We start from the raw sequence: 18,419 nt of genomic DNA, 5'->3' as shown, positions 1-18,419 counted from the left end.
CATTCTCCACACCTTCCTCTTCCTCCTCTTATACACACACTCTTCCTCCTCTAATACACACACTCTTCCTCCTCTTATACTCATACTCTTCCTCCTCTTATACTCATACTCTTCCTCCTCTTATACTCATACTCTTACACACATACTCTTCCTCCTCTTACACACATACTCTTCCTCCTCTTATACACATACTCTTCTTCCTCTTATACTCACACTCTTCCTCCTCTTACACACATACTCTTCCTCCTCTTACACATACTCTTCCTCCTCTTATACTCACACTCTTCCTCCTCTTACACTCGTACTCTTCCTCCTCTTACACTCGTGCTCTTCCTCCTCTTATACACACACTCTTCCTCCTCTTATACTCACACTCTTCCTCCTCTTATACTCACACTCTTCCTCCTCTTATACTCACACTCTTCCTCTTCTTATACTCACACTCTTCCTCCTCTAACTCTTATATTGTTTCCATCCATTGTTGTTCTCAACATTCAGTGCAACATTTTGAGTAAATCTAGGCACTTTAAACTGTCTTGTATTTTGTACAGTTGGTTTCCTCTCATCATTAGAAATAAGTGTGAACAATTTTGAGTTGTTGTGTGTAAACGATGACAACTGTGTTATAGAGCGAGTCTACTTCATATGTACACTTCAGGCACCTATATGTCCCACAATTCGATTGTGATGTCACCACATATCTTGTCTAATCACCACAACCCAATTTAACACAACCCAAACACACCTATGTACATTTGGATGCTGCGTTAAACAAATTCTTAAAGGGAAAACATTTTTAAATAATAAATCAGCTCCATAGCTGACTGCAAGTGATCAAGGGCTTAAGACGTTCCCATTGCAGTTTCCGCCAGTAGTGGGCACTCGTGCAACGTAAGCAATGACGTACATCCGAGTGAACGAGACGGAGGGAAGTTAGCGAGTGAAGGGCATGACAGTTTTGAACTGGAACGCAGCCCCAGCAGTTTCACCCCAGCAGTTTTGCCCTGTCACATTTCATTTTTAAATCTTAGCGACTGTTCTGTCCTAAAACTATCTAATGGTTATTGTTACTCCTGCTGTTATTTTTTGCTCCTGCTGTTGCTCGCAGGCCTTAAAGGGTAACTAAACCCTAAACCAACTTTTTTTAGTTAATGATCTGTAAGAATGGGTCTTTATTAGTGCTGTTCATTGATTCGAGTAACTTTTTTGACATTTGGGTATAAAGTGTTTTAATTCTACAATATATGGTGTAAAAACGTCTGAGTGCTGCCCTCTTCAGGTTGAACGGTGGCTACTGCAGTTGAATTTTCCTATTGGATGTTGCGGTACTGCGTGACGTAAGCGGTACTGCGTGACGTAAGCAGGTTCCAGCTCACCACGCCCTTGGTACGAGCTCACCACGCCCCTGGCAGTATAAAAAACATCTTGTTGCGTCAAAACCACTGTAGCGAGTCAGGAGTTGGAATTGCGAGTATTGAAAACGATCAGGGTAGAGTATTTTTAGCATCTATTTAGCATAGCATTTATATAGTCATTTATATTATTTCTTGTAGCCTAGGTAGTTTATTATTAGCATAGTTGTTAGTGTAGTATTGTTAGAAGCATAGTTTGTTAGTAGCATAACGTTAGTATTGCATCAGTTAGGATAGCTTCGAGTTAGCGTAGATTTATCTGTATTTAGTACAGTGGTCAGGATGGTACGTAGGTGTAGTGTTGCTGGTTGTAACAGCACTGCTGGACTGCATAGTTTTCCAGCAGATTTGGAAATTAGGCGACAGTGGTTGCATGCACTTGGCCTGGAAGACCGTGAGTTCCCGCCTAGAGCTCAAGTGTGCAACCTGCATTTTACGCGGGATTGCTTCTCCAACGCGATAGAGGTGGAAATGGGCTTCTCCACACAGCTCGCGCTGAAAAGCAATGCAGTGCCAAACGCTGCTCTGAGTCCTCCTGCATGGACTCCACCACCGCAGCGGCGTCTTGAGGTGAGTGATCATATATATTTTAATCACAATTTACGGTTAGGCAAAAGTTAATCCTCTGGGGTCGACAAACGCGCCAGCGCATTTTACTGGATTTTTTCACATAGCGGCAAAATATGAATAGCTGCTAGCAGCTATACGGAAAGCGCGCGCTATTGACATCAACTCGATAAAACTCATCAGATGCATGTACTTTACGTCGTCTTGCGACCCTGTGAGGAATAAAAATAGCGTAATAGTAATAATAATCCTGTTGAAAATTACCTCAGAAGTTAATTAACTATTTATAAATATTTTAAAATCTCTAAAATGACTGAATATAAAACTGTAATTGTAAACCATAAAACAATTTTTTTTAGCATACTATGACCAGAGAAATTGGGTGCCAGACTGAACCAGTCATCTCCAGATCTGCAGGTGTGCAGGCTAACATGAAGCCCATGAGGAGAAGCAAAGGTGATTTTTGAATACTATGGAGCTTTTGAATGTTTCATCATAGTCAAGATTATATAATTTAGTAGTTTTGTACTGTCGCTGCTTATTGATAACAAATCTATTATTAATTTGTGCAGCCACCCAGGCCAGAATGCCTAACAGGAGTGTGTCGTGTGACACAGGCACACTGATGGAGCCTTACACAGAGTGTCCCGGAGCAACCTCTACACCAATAAAGAGGAAAAGATGTGAGGTGTCCACTGATGACTCCAGCTACCATCAAGACGGAAGTGAGAGCACCATGAACTGTACAAGGTAATGCGTTTAGTCCCGTTATGTTTTTCAGTTAGGCTATATTTGAATGTTCTAATTTAGCTATTACTTGTTTTTAAATACTTTTGATTGATTGTCATTAAGTTATTTCTGATACATACACATTACATAACCAAATTATGATTATGTTATGCTTTTATTTAAATTTGTTTTACCTTTTTTTTTTTTTTTTTTTTTTTTACATAGAGTCTCCGATGAAGTATTACCCCACAAAGTGATGAAGTACATTGTATATGAAGAGAAACTGCTGGAGCTTTTTAGAAGATGCCCTGTCTGCACCCGGAGTTTGGTTGTTTCACAAACAACCATTGGGACACTTCTCCGTGTCAAACAGCACTGTGCTTACTGTGAGTACTCCAGTGACTGGTCGAGACAGCCAATGGTAAACAATATACCAGCGGGAAACCTACAGCTTTGTGCAGCTGTTCTGTTCACTGGCTCATCGTTTTGCCAGATATCGAAGGTGAGAGATAATAACATAGAGCTGTCATATTTGCACGTCACCCCTCAGGTTATTATATGAAGATGTATTTTTTTTTTAAATTTTTTTTAGTTCTTGGATGCCTTCAAAATCCAGGGGATCTCTGAGTCGTGCTTCCACAAGCATCAGGCCAAGCTCCTTATTCCAACCATAAACTGGCAGTGGAAGATTGAGCAGGATGAGGCTATTGAAAATGCCATTGCTGATGGGGCTGTGACTCTTGGTGGGGACATGAGAGCTGATTCACCTGGTAATAAATAACTCATTAATTATGTGTGTGTGTGTATGTATGTATGTATGTGTGTGTATGTATATATATATATATATATATATATATAAATAATATTAGACTGCTGTCAGGCTTTGTTGACGTTGGCTTTGTGCAAATAACACAATTGTAGGACATTCAGCAAAAAATATGGAAGCTACACCATGATGGACCTCAAAGCCAATAGGGTCATAGACATCCAACTAGTCCAGGTAAACAACTACACAATGAAAACATTTTGTTTTGTGAATTACTATATACTGTGCATTGATCTAAAATATTTGTTTGTGTTTGCAGAGCAATGAAGTTGGAAACAGCCAACGGATGGAGAAGGAGGGATTTGAAAGAAGCCTGTCTTTTCTAGAGGAAAGAGGTGTTGTGGTCCAGTCTTTGGTGACTGACCGTCACACAGGGGTACAGAAATTTATGAGGGAGCAAAAACAGGACATTACACACTACTTCGACCCATGGCATATGGGAAAAGGTTAGTATTTTGAATAGAACGAAGAACTGTACCATTTTTTCTAACAAAAAAATGTTTTCAGTTAAAGTGGTAGACAATTATATGGGAAGATTGTACAAAGTGAACTTTTTAAGATGCCCCAAAAATGTTAATTTATCACAAACTTATTTTTTATCGTATAGCCTATACTGAATGTTAGTCCACCACCTTGGTCTATAAAGTGCTGCGGGAAACATTGAGTACAGTAATTGTTTTTATTATTATTTATGTGTTCAGGACTTGGTAAAAAAATGGATGCCCTTAGTAAGGGTAAGGGACTGCAGGACGTGGGGCTGTGGAGAAAGAGTGTGGTCAATCACCTTTATTGGTCTGCGACCACATCAAAATCTGGGGAGGAGATAGTGGCCAAGTGGAGCTCTGTAGCAAACCACATTCAGAACATCCACTGCCACGAAAACGCCCTGTTTCCTTCTTGTCTCCACGAGCCTCTGGTTGGTGATAATACAAGACACTGGCTCAAACCAAGTAAGTACAGATAAGCTGTAATGCTGATGTATTTTATTTTGTAGTCACATCACTCTCTAGATTTATATTGAACAAGTCATTGCAACAAGTCAAAGTTAATCTAAATTATAAAACAGTATTGAGAAATATATTGTGTTAATGTGATAGAAGTGAAAGTTTTCCGGCCACACTGTCATCAACTGTTGTATTAAAAACTTTAAATATTTTGTTTAGGCACAGCAGCATGTGAAAAATTCACAGCAATTTTGTTGTCACCACGTCTTCTTAAAGACATGCACAAAATCAGTCCAGAATACCACACCTCTGGAATCGAGTGTTTCCACAGCCTCATTCTGAAGTTCTCAGCCAAAAATGTGGTGTTCTCCTTCAAAGGAATGTTGTGCAGGTAAACAAGATAATGGACTACACATTTAGTGCTGCTTACTAATACACTACAATTTCGTAACCTGTAAAAACACATTTGTAACTTATTATAGTTATCTTAAGTCATGTTTGAGATTGTTTCATTATAATATTGATTACTGTATTTTTTTCCCCTTTCAGACTACAGCTTGCTGCGATGCATTACAATGAAAATGCAGGCAGATCACAGGCATCCACTGCAGCTGGTGATCTGCGATACTCAATCGTTTTCCCAAAATTTAAGCATGGAGAATTCACAGTGAGAGCGCTGAAGAGCAATCCTACCACAGGTAACTTATATTTTTCTGAGTTTTCTCTAAAAAAAAAAAAAATATAGTATAATAATTCTCTTTCTGAAGGCTACATTGACAAATTAATGGAGCTGCTGTTCCACCATGTGGTGGAAGACCCTCAGCCGTACCTGGACTTCTCTGGACAAAAGGCTGTCCCAGAAAAACTGTGTGCTCAGTTTATTCGGCCCGACAAAGAGGAGGCAGTGAGCAGACACCGGTCAAGGTTTTTTAAAAATGCATGAGGTCATAGAGCTGGTAAGTCCCGCCCATCCTTAAAACCCCACTGGACCTCTAGGTTGAAAAATCGTTAATGCAAGTGAATAGCCGCGTTTCCACTGTCGGGCCAGTGCGAGTTAGGGCTTTAAAGGGGACATATCATTTTTCAACCTGTTCAGATTTTTCTGTTATCTATGACGTTTTTTGAACTAATACGTCACAGTATTTGCTGCGGAACTGCCAAATAAGGATATCGACTTCCGGCCCAACACTTCGAGCAATCCGCCATTATTATTTCTCGCTGCAATTTTGTAGTCCAAGCTAAAGGATGCAGAAGTTACACTAACCCATCATTTCACCAACAAATGGAAGTTTTATCAGAAAACTAATCAGAAATCACTGGAAACAGCGTTGAAAACAAACACGATAAAAGCGGCCGTTTGCTAGCTTTTTTGTTGTTTACTTGAATATTTAAAACCCAAGCATCGATGTTTTACCACAGGTTTACAATAAAAAGTAAACATTGATCAATAATGAATTAATTTATGTCAAAATTGCACATTAGTCACTCAGAAATAAATTACCGTTAACGTTAGGTCTATTTCACAAAAGAAAGAGGACACACTTACTACTTCAGTCGTGTCTGTTTCTGTTTATCTGGTAGTTACAGGACATATTTACATCACATTTAGAAAGAATTATAATTTATACAAATATATGCCCGGTCCTGGCCCGACAGTGGAAACGCGGCTATTGTGAGAAAATAATTATTTTCTGGTCCCTTTTGAATTGTGCCATGAATGTGAACATATGTTGTCAGTGAATTTTTAATATAATTTTTCATGTTATGAGTTTGACAGTATATTGTATGATTATCTGGCTAGCAGTTGTGGAAAAGACATAATGAGAAAGACTACATGTCGCCTATGTGACATCACCCCATAACACAATTTCCCTCCACTTGTCAAATCACGGTGCTAATGTTGAGAAAATCTATGGAGACAGATCGAGATGCCTGTGTGTTTTGTACCCAAATCTCATCATTCAAACCAAATGGGCCGTTTTTCAACCTAGAGGTCAGTGGAAGGGGCGGGACTTTCCAGCTCTATACCTACCCACTCTGCCAGCTTGGACACACCTGTCTGTCATCAGGGTAGCCGTGGGGTCTTAAAGTCCGCGTGAACCGGAAGTTGCAAACAACTTTTCTCCAGTGCTGTGACGTATTTCCCAGTGAAAAGAAATATTGAACATAGGGCAGGGTTTTACTCTAGCGCTCCTCCTCTCCATCTCTCGCTCATTACAGACTAATGGTTTGAGGGGAGTGCTTTTTTTTTCTGTGTTTTAACTTGCACGGATTAATTGTTCACCACAAGACTAGTAATATGCGCTAACAAAATAATAGGGTCAATTTTGATTTCAGTTGGACTTTAAAAAGGTCTTAAATGTCATGTAACTAAATTAAAGCCTTAACAAGGTCTTAAATTTCATTATACTAGCCTATTTATTCAACCAGACAGCAACGCAAGGTGAAATGAAAATTCAACAGGGTTTTAGCAGAACGTCTAATTTTTGGGAGTATCATGCGCAAACTATCTCTCTTATCTCTCTCGCATTGTCTCTTTTTATCTATCTCCCACTCTCTATGTCTCTCTATCCATCCCTCCCTTGTTTTTAAGGTGTATTTACATTTCTTTTTATTCTTGAAAATGAAAAAATGGTTGAAGCAATTTAAAGTTTATCTGTTTATGAATGTTTGATATTTACCCAAAAAATCACAGTGTATTATGTACTATTTAATATTAATTAAATATATTTATTCTGTTAAAATGCATAAATCGGTGTATTGTTAAATGCTTTTTTTTTAATAAATGTATTTTTAATTAAAACATTTGTTCGTAATAGTCATTATTGGGATTTGATCTGGTGTTTTACGACTGCATAATGGGTGCGATATAGGTCTTCATTTTCATTAAAGTGCTCTTAAAAAGGTCCTGAAGTCTTAAATTTGGGGTGATCAAACCTGGGGGAAAACCTGGTCATCTACAACATTCAAGAAAAATTATTTGCAAATTTAGACTAAAGAGGTTTTTTTTGTGTGTGTGTGGTGTGTAACTCCAGTTAAAAATGCTTCTTTTAATTCATTTTTATTTTATTTTTATATTCTAAAAAAAAAAAAAATTCAAAAATGCAGTGGGGGAAGGAAACCTCTGTAAGCTCCTTCTTCAGGAAACTCTTCCCTGATCCGGGTCACCGCACATGAAGGTATGACCACCCGAACATGTTGGCCAAGGTACCCCCAACACCACCTAACGACATTACGATACGCAAGGTGTCTATACGCGCTGAAAGACAGGTGGTGCACATGTATGTTGAAGTTGAGTATAAAAAAATTGTAATGCATTATATACACTTATTTTTTATATTTATTTATATAAAATGTAACCTTTCTTTCTGGAACTAACCTGTTTATAACTGTCTCTTCCATCTCCCCATATAACTGTACGTAAGTACCATATACAGCTTGTAGCACATATGGGTTAAGTGCTACCGGCTCAAATCCTGGATGTGCTGTTATACAGCCCACTCCACCTATCTGGTCACACCTGTGTACTACCTATAACATGAGATTATTACTACTTTGTTAGGATGATTTATTTAATATTTGGTATTGTGTGTTTTTTTTTCAGGGTTCGTACAAGGTGCTTAAAATGCTTGGAAGTGCTTGAATTTGACTTAACATTTAACTTAAATTATTGAAAGACAATATATGTGAACTTAGTGTTTAATTTTATTGATAAAGCAATCTTTTCACACAAAATTATATATTTATCAGATAGGCTGAAGCTTTAGAAACATTTTGCATGGCTATGAGTGATAATAAATATCCAAGTATATGATACAGCTTTCATTCTTCAGGTCAATCATATTCATGAGATGGAAAATCTGTTTGAATGAGATATCTTTGTCATAGTAACCTTTCAATGGTTAAAGACAAGTTAACACTGTTCTTGTCATATTTCATAGCTACCTTGGGTATCTCCCTACAACACACGTTTTCTACCAGGGACAGTGAGCTGCAATGCCCACAGGTGCACCTGTTGAGACAGAATCATTTGTACTTGTACAGGGAGACTTGAAATATGTTTTTTCGCTTAATTAATACCACTAAATCATACCAAAATGAGCCTAAATGCATGTTTTTAAAAACATTTTATTGGTCCGTTAGCATTTGCTTTTAGTATTAGCCTAATTTAGCCATAATGCTAATGTTTTACCACTCAGACACTGGCCCCATTCTCCCGTGCGCGGCTGCTTCGCTAGCATCGTCGGATGCCGATCGCGATTCGGGAGTTAAGACCGCAATTTGAGCCAGCGGCTCGAACTGATAAGGTTCTGGTCCTGCTGTGTCCGCGGACAATTCGCCCTCCTCCACTTCAGGTGAAGGTGGGGGAGAAAAGTCCTCGACCTCAAATGATCGCTCTGTTGCACAGCTACTTGCGTCACTCCAGTCAGTCTCCATTTTAGAGTCTGACAGCAGCTGTCAATTAATCCGTCACTGCGGGTCTCAATGCACGCCCCCGCGCTCAGCCCCGCCCTCGGTTCGTCCCCTCTATCTCCGCTGGGGTCTGCCCACTTTTCTAGCATTTTTCAAATATTGCCAGTGGGTGGAGTCAGGCTCTGACCAGGGGTTTAGTTACCCTTTAAGGCTCCTTTAATGAAATAAATAATGCTTGTGTCATGAACACTTTAATCTCCAAAAACGAACAGCCTGGTATAATAAACACACTTTATTTTTGAAAGCCTGGCATAACAAACAAACTTTTGCATAGACATTCAAAGGGCAATTATTAGTCTAAAGTCCAGATAACTCTAATTCCTTAAGTATCCTAACCCCCTAACCCCGCCCACCTTCTGGCCAATCCATATATGGGTAAAGGACGCGAGTCCGGTTATTCTGCAAATGGAACAGTGCGCGTCACTCAGCTCGCTCTGCTACTCCAGTTATCTCTGTATGTATGTTTTAGGCAACAATAAAACGAAATATGTTATAAAACACCATACTAAGTCTTTTCGTTTTCATTTAAAGAAATCTTAAACATTATAGCCACACAAATGTGGTTCAGGCAACGCGTATTTAATATATTCACTGCATATAACGTTAGCCTATTTATAACAAAATGAAATATAAAACACTACCCTGCCTCTTTTCGTTTAAATATAATATAAAAATATTAAACATTTTAATATGGTCCAGGCAATATGTGCATTTGTACTAAACAACAGATGTTGTAGTAAACATTACAGATCATCTTCGTTGTATTAAAATTTAAAATGACAAAACTCAACGCAGTCTCTTTTTGATAAATTTCAGTTTTATCAATATTAGCCATTATAAAAGAAGCTATACAAATAAAGCAAACAATTCAGTCAAACATACAAAGTCAGCGCTCTCTAACCATACAACGGGAAAGTTAAATAGCTTATAAAGTTATGAAACTTCACTTAGCCCTCAGCCAGAACGATTGGCCAGGGAACAAATGATAGATTCACGAGACCAAAAATCGCCCGTTAGATCTACACAAGACGAACTATATCTCATGTTTAACCACTACAGAGACACCAGAGTCAGCGGCAAACGTCAGAACGACTAGCCGAGGAAAGGCTGTTCCAGGCGGGGTACATGAGCGCCGAGCGCCCGGTCATCGCTGGATCTCACAACCTGGATAAAATTTTCATAAATCTTTATAAATAAACCACAGATTTGAGCTTTAAACAACTACACTCTCAGAATATAAAGTACATAATTGTACCTTTAGGGGTACAATGGCTTGTCACTGGGGCTGTACCCTCAAGGGTACAATATTGTACCCTTGGCATAGGGTACATATTTGTACCCTTGTGATTTGTACCTTAAGAGACCAATCTTGTACCTGTGGTGACAATTTTGTACCTTTATTTAACAATACAAAAATGGACCCTTCAAAAATGGTACAAAATTGGCTTTGACAGGGTACAATACGCGGATTTCACGCAGCCGCCATTTTGAAATCGAAAGTGAGGCTCCGGTGGGAAAAACCCCGGAAGTAAAGATAAACAACAATGCCTTTGGACTACCAACCTGAAGCTGCTGCCGCGATTTACACTTTTGGATGTTAATATCCAATATAGGATATGTATATAGTTCATTCCTGCTTCTTTTTTTACTTTCTGAATTATATAAAAAAATTATTTTATTTATAAATAAATTTCACTGTATATAGTCTAAAGTATGAAAGAAATGTATGTACAGTTTTAGAATTGACACAACATCATTAAACACAACAATACGCCATCGCATTCACGACTCTCCTATGATTAAAGGCGACACTTCCGGTTTTCTTCCCACCGGAGCCTCGCTTTCGATTTCAAAATAACGGCTGCGTGAAATCAGCGTATCGTTGACAACAATGATATATATATATATATTGTTGTCAACGATTGTACCCTGTCAAAGCCAATTTTGTACCATTTTTGAAGGGTCCATTTTTGTATTGTGTATATATATATATATATATATATACAAATTATCTATTTTGTATATATTATCTATTATCTGATAATATATATTATCAAATTATCTATTTTCTATTATCTATTTTCTACTTCTATTTTGAAGGGTCCATTTTTGTATTGTGTATATATATGTATGTATATATATATATATATATATATATATATATATATATATATACATATATATACATATATATACATATATATACATATATATTACACACACACTGAATTAAAATCAGAATTTATTAAATCCTTTTCATTTTCACATTTTCCAACATTTCATTTTAAACTCAATGTCTAACTGTGACATATAAATTATTATCATCCGAGTAAATGTCATTTGCCTGAAAGTCCATTTCATGTCCTTTCATCTCGACAACGGTTTCTTCTATGCCTGCTTCTGATATTTTCTGAAGCACCTCCTCGGTTGAAAGTCCTGTAAGAACCATGAGTAACCGTGCTATGACTTCTTCTCCACCGATGGCCAAAAGAAAGAAAGACCGCAAACTGGACATTCTTTTAAATTGAGATTCAAGCAGCCAATCAGGGCTGGCTCTACATTCTCGCCTGAAAAACTCTTAAAACTACATTTCATGATACAGAAACAGTAGTATTATATTTCAACTGTATATTAAAAAATGGCGCTTCTTATGTTGTCATTCTCCTTGGCGCAGCCTATGCTCGTTATCAGCTGTCAATCAAGCTGTCAATCAAAGTTAACCACGCCCTTATTTGTCAAACATTTTATATCTAAATACGATCTAAACTAATGAGTTAGAATTTTTTTTTACCCCCCTCACAGTTGTCAGGCACTCGGAACCTATCGAAAAATACAATAAAAGTCCATGGGACCAACCTGTAAAAACATGAATTTATGCTGTGAAAACGGACATTTTAACATGGGGTCTCTGGACATTTGCTCCCTTTTGGGACCTGCCCCTAGCGGATTTTCAATGTATTGCAGTTTTTCGCACTTCCGGGTAGGCTTCATTTTTCAGATTAGAATGTTGCCGCTTGGTGGTATCAGAGAATGTCTAATATGGCGAGAAGTTTCACTCTCAATACACTTCCGGCTTCTGAACTGGTTGCAGTTCCTCTCTGATTCCATATGAGGGCGCTCACAGGACGAGTGCAGAATGAATGGAGGTCTATGGCGCTATACCAATAAAAATCCACTTTTCTCAGGATATAATTTTTTGTCTAGTAATTTGAATGTTGTATTCGAAAGGAGATGCAAATAAATTACACACTGCTGGGTGTTAGATTTTTTTAAATCACTTATTTGCTTTAAAAAGTATTTTAAAGTGTCAATGACGTCATACACATGTACGACCAGAGATACTGCTTAACGGCAATCCTTCACTCACTCTGGTGCGTTCGCGCTCTGCACTTTCTTTTCACTCGAGGCATCGACAACACAGCTGACACAGGTAAACACACGTGCTAGACGAGTTTTTGTTTTGTTTGTTTCTGGTCCCGCTTCGGATGCCACGATGCCATCAAGCGGTATCTCTGGTCGTAATCAGTCCTTCACTGACCAATCAGCGTTCATTAGCAGAATGCTAGCGTGTTATGGGCAACAACAACTCAACCTGTAAGAAATCAAAAGGACATAAGTACTCGTTCATTCAACTTTCGACCTAAAACCCATGTTGAACTTGCAAAATCTACAATCAGATCTGAGATTTCTCAACGGCGATCGGGTGAAAGAGACAAATTTAGCTGTCTAGCCCCATTGACTCCCATTCATTTTGCACTCATGGCGATCGACCCCAGTGGAACTCTGGTGGTACTACAACCAAAATTCGGTACAATAGAGCTTAATAGAGAGTGGGCAGGCTCTCCGTAGACGGGCTCTGGTGGTATCTGAATTTATAAGCTAGAGAGTACTTCCCCTTTAAGAAAAGCGAGCCCTGATGATGACGTCATAATAACGCGATACAGAGAAAGACGGCTGAAGCAGTGCATGAGAGACGCATTCAGTCGTGTGTCAAGTTGATTATCATCCTTGGCCCCTAGACTTTATCTGAATCGATGTTCTATGTAAGTAAATGTAATAATAATCATTTAAGCTGGTGTAATAGGCTGTGTTCGTTTCATTCTGTGTATGTATACTGTGTATTTTGGTGGTTAGAATTCGAGATGGCCGGAGATGTTTGATTGATGCACGTGACCAGCATTACCAAGTCTTTATAAAAGAGTTCGGTAAGTTGTTAATGTAATGTGTATGTGCTAAACAAATGTGAATGATGTGCATAATATCATGTGTATGCTATATTTGATTTTTTTGTGAAATGGTGCTTGAATGTACATGATGAAAATGCTGACAGTGGTTTTGTGTTTGTGTAGGGTGCCACTACTGTGTTTGTTTGCTTTCAAAGTGTATTGTTTCACCCCGAAAGTGTGCCCTAACATTTGTAATAATTTGTAATTCAAGAAATTGACACTTTATAAGGCTTTACTGGTATTTCTGTAAAGATATTGTTTTGTTAAAGGACAAGTTCGGTATTTTACACTTAAAGCCCTGTTTACAGATCGTTTCTGATGAAATAGAACGGTTAAGATTAAAATTTGGACAAATGCTTCTGTCCCGAGAATTTTAGGTTTATTTCGCTTTCCCCCCCACCTACAGAATGGCTGCATAGGTGCACTCGAACATATCCTTCCTAAAACGCATTCAACTTTCATTTACAAAGAGATGAAACTCCGAGTGGTCAGGGGTGTTCACTGATATGCTCATACAAAAATCGCTGCAAAATATGCTTTCCAACAGGTGTTTTACCATTTGTTGTAAAACTGTGGATCTATTTTTCCAAACGTCTCACACCCGTAGATTCTTCCGTTGAGAGTTTGAATAATAGACACTCCAGCCCAGTTGGTGGCGATAATGCACCTTTGCCAATTGCAAGCAAACCACTGGCATTTCATTGAATACACAGAAGAAGCAGAAGAAGAAGCGGCGGAGTAATACCGTACCTCACACAGCTCTTTCAATACAACTCAATGGAGTTGGACAAAAACTACGATAAAACCTGTTGGAAAGCATATTTTGCAGCGATTTTTGTATGAGCATATCAGTGAACACCCCTGACCACTCGGTGAGTTTAATCTCTTTGTAAACGAAAGTTTAATGCATTTTAGGAAGGATTGTTCCAGTGCACCTATGCAGCCATTCTGTAGGTGTGGGGGGGGAGCGAAATAAACCCAAAATTCTCGGGACAGCAGCATGTGTCCAAATTTTAATCTTAACCGTTCTATTTCATCAGAAACGATCTGTAAACAGGGCTTTAAGTGTAAAATACCGAACTTGTCCTTTAACTATTCATTTTGAGTTTCTACACTTGAATAGTGTAATCTAGTATTTGAGGGTGAGTGATACTAAATTATCACCTGTTATTTGTTGAACCATTCAGTACACAGCATTGAAGAACTTAAAGGAAATTTAAACAATTGATTGAATTAATAGAGAATAATAAAGCCAATCTAAAACGTGGTTCAGTGTCAATTGATTTATTTTGTTAACTGGCAACACAATTTAATTTACATTTACCTTTCAGTGCGGACACACCATTATTTTACCATTACCATTGATCATTCACTATAAAACTATACAAGCGCAATTACACCAAGAAGTAAAAAGAAAAAAATGGTGAGATTGGTCACAGCAAGAAGAGCATTTTGAATACTTAGGGAAATTATTCCCTTCCAGTGCCGTAACATGCATCTCGACGACAAAACTCTCTCAAACTCTCACGACGAAATGTGCATGTGCGGGCAAAACCAGTGGTGGAAAGAGTACTAAATAATTGTACTTAAGTAAAAGTATTGCTACTTAAGTATTCATTTACTTGAGTACAAGTGGAAGTACTGAAAAATAATATGACTCAAGTAAGAGTAAATAAGTAGTTTGCTTAACTACTCAAGTAACTACGTTTAGTACTTTGTACTTTAGTATTATTTTTCTATTTTTACCCAAAATGGGGAGATGATAGCGATATGGAGCGCTAAACACTCTCATGTCAATTCTGTTTCATTCATATGGAAGCCCAGAACACACTGATTCATACCTCGCGCAGAAAGTCCACAAGTGAGATTCATAGAATGATTCACTTATGGCGTTTCAGGAAATGCCAATATGGATATAATAACGCAATATAATAATGCAAATAGAGACATTTGACTGAAGAAACATGAAGACAAACACATGATAGCGATATCTTAGGTATTTTCATAAGAATGATGTATGTCTTTAAAGGGATAGTTAGGACCAAAAAAGGAAAATTAGCCCCTGATTTATTCACCCTCAAATTATCCTAGGTGTATATGACATTCTTCTTTCAGATAAATACAATCAGTTATATTAAAAAATGTCCTGGCTCTTCCAAGCTTTATAATGGCAGTGAATGGCTAGAGAAAATTTGAAGCCCAAAAAAGTGCACCCATCCATGATAAAAGTGCTCCACTTTTACTCCAGGGGGTTAATAAAGGCCTTCTGAAGTGAAGCCATGTGTTTGTGTAAGGAAAATACCCATATTTATAACTTTATAATCTAAAATGACTAGCTTCAGCCAGACGACCGACCATACACATCGATTTACGGTGGAAGACTAACCCCTGATTCGACGCACAACGTGTATATATATATTATAGAAGAGGAGCTTCAGTTTGTTGCACAGCCCTATTTGTTTAAACCACGAGAGGCGTCTAAGCTTACGATACTCCTACATTCTACATCATACATGTGTCACAGGTTACTCTTGTGGCGCAAGTCCATTTGCTTAGTATGCGTATGATCGTCTGGCGGAAGCTAGTTATTTTAGATTATAAAGTTATAAATATGGGTATTTTTCAAAAACCCATGGCTTCGCTTCCGAAGGCCTTTATTAACCCACTGGAGCAATGTGAATTTTTTTTTTTTTTTTTTTTATCATGAATGGATGCACTTTTTTGGGTTTAAATTTTTTTCCAGCCATTCACTGCCATTATAAAACTTGGAGGAGCCAGGACATTTATATTAATTATGTGTGAGTAAATCATGGGCTAATTTTCATTTTTGGGTGAACTAACCCATTAATGCAATGCTAATCAACATAGCCTGTATTATAGAATTTAATAAAATAATATATTCTCACACATGAAACCACATAAGTAATTTCAAGTCATTTTGATTTTGAAGCAAAACATGATATTAAACTCATAAATTGTAGTTTTTGACGGTATGCTAAGCAAACATACTAGCTTTCCCTGTTGTCAAGAGAAAATGTTTTATTACTAATCTTTAAAAGTAAGTCCAGGTAAGATCATTTTAAATTGTTTTTATTTGAATAATTTCATATTTGAAAGCAAAGAAGGTTAAGTGAAAGGTCCGATAAAAAAGAGAGATGTAGTATGAATAAAAAAGTGCCAGTAAAAAAAAAAAAAAAAAAAAAAAAAAATGAAGTGGGGTATGGTTAACCTTAAATTAAATGCTCTTTTTTTCGTTCTACCGAAAATGTGCTGGGGAGCCTACTATTGCTTGTACATGCATCTGATTGACAGACAAATCATGCGATCTTATTTCACTGTTGTTGAGGGTTTTTCAGCTTTGTACAAAGTTTGTTTCGTACATTTAGTTTAATTGTATTGTTAAAGAGGGCGAGCTTTACCTTTCAGTTGAACTGTGTCACATTGTTCTTGCTCCGTCCAAGCAATAACGGTGTCCATGTTATGAGCCAAGTTTTTCTCAATGCTCTGGTAACATCAATGGGATGACCCATTTCAGGAGTTGCCACAATTACATTTTAAAATCAGAATATGAGCATAGCTCGCTTACATTCAATAAAATATTGAAACGTTAGCAATACGGATTCTAAACACGAGCGCCAGTGATTGAATGTCAAAGCGTGGTTTGAACGCCCCGCCCCCCAGCTGAACTGGAAGTTTTGATTGGTTTTGCACCCGAGTCAGACCTGTCTGTTATTGGCTGAAGCACTTCAGAACTGTCTGTTATTGGCTGAATCACAGGGCTGAGGGCTCAGCCTCCACCGCACGCAGTCGTTTAAAAAGTGTTTGTGAAATGTAAGCTCGCTCTGTTGCTCCGTCGGCACCTTTGTCAAAGTACTCTGTACTTTTGGTGAAAAATAAATGTAGCGAAGTTGAATACTTTATTTTAATTCTACTCAAGTAAAAGTACCACAATTTAATTATACTCAAGAAAGTAGAAAAAATCTAAAAATCTAATCAAGTACTGTAACGAAAGTATTTGTAATTAGTTACTTTCCACCACTGGGCAAAACTGCTGTGGGGTAAAACTGCTGTGGGGTAAAACTGTAGTTGGGGTAAAACTGTAGTTGGGGTAAAACTGTAGTTGGGGTAAAACTGTGGCTCTGCAGTCAGACCCTTCTTGCTATTTCAACACTGTGAAACAAAAACTAATTTATTATTGTCTTTGTTGAATTTTCAGATTGTACAGCGTGTGACAGAAATAAAAATGATATGTGCCACCTGAAAACACAGCCTCTTCTGTGTGTGCGACACCTCACACATAATATCGATCAATCAGTGTTTTTCAACCGCGGAAAGAAGTCAATAAAACAGCTGGAGAACAAGTATATCACATAACGTTACATAACGCTGGAAAAGCATAACATTACATTTACTCCAAGAAAGCCATTTAATGACCATAACATGTTAGTTGGCTAGCTAGAAAAATTAGCTATAGAGACAATTTGCTAAATATGTGCACTATATTAGCCTACATATTTATTATGGTTTTACCTATATCACTTAAATATTATTATGTTGATAATATAATAAAACACATTGAATTAGAGTTGTTATTTTTTACCTTTAATAATAATAGCTGACAGGGCTCTGTATGTTTACAGCAATGTATGAACTTCTTTATTTCCTTGAGAAAAATGATCATGTATCTACTGTACCTAATGTTTATCCATTGTATCCATGTTTATCATTTTTTTTTACACCCCATCAATCCCCCTTCCATAATCATCTCTCCAAACTAAACTCAAAAGTTGGCAGCCCTGATGAGCTTTGATGAGGGTGTTGCAGAAAAGCAGAAGTAAATGTACAGACAGAGTGAAGAGAGTTTTGTCCAATCAAATGCTCTGAACTTTGAGAAAGTCCCTCCCCCTAAACCATGTGACACTGACTAGCAAGTAGCAAAAGACTATTGGACATTTCTAAAAGTGATGAGCGTTTGACATGTTCAACACAAACTTCCTGTTTCAGAGAGAAATATGTGAGAACAGGACAGAAGAAAGTGCAGATCAGCCGCTCATGAGGCCTTAAATAAAACATCAGAGTGTTTCTAATGTGAATGTAAGAGAGACTCACCGTGAATCATGAGCAGAAAGAAGATCAGAGGAAGAGGAGGAGCCATTCTGACCCACATCAGCATAACATATATCTATAATACAGCATTCATTTCAGTTCACATTAATAAGTTATGTAGGCCCTATTTCAGAAA

General features: G+C 37.7%; 1 protein-coding gene across 1 annotated transcript in view; it reads right to left on the bottom strand.

Moving 5' to 3' along the window:
- Window positions 1-18,419, bottom strand: part of LOC311283470 (B-cell receptor CD22-like) — a 144,178-nt gene that overhangs the window by 31,555 nt on the left and 94,204 nt on the right. The window lies entirely within an intron of this gene.

This window comes from Rutilus rutilus, assembly GCF_951802725.1.
Source record: "Rutilus rutilus genome assembly, chromosome: 2".
NCBI classification, from domain to species: domain Eukaryota; kingdom Metazoa; phylum Chordata; class Actinopteri; order Cypriniformes; family Leuciscidae; genus Rutilus; species Rutilus rutilus.
Note: the sequence above shows the minus strand (reverse complement) of the source record. Positions and strands in the feature narration are given on the sequence as shown.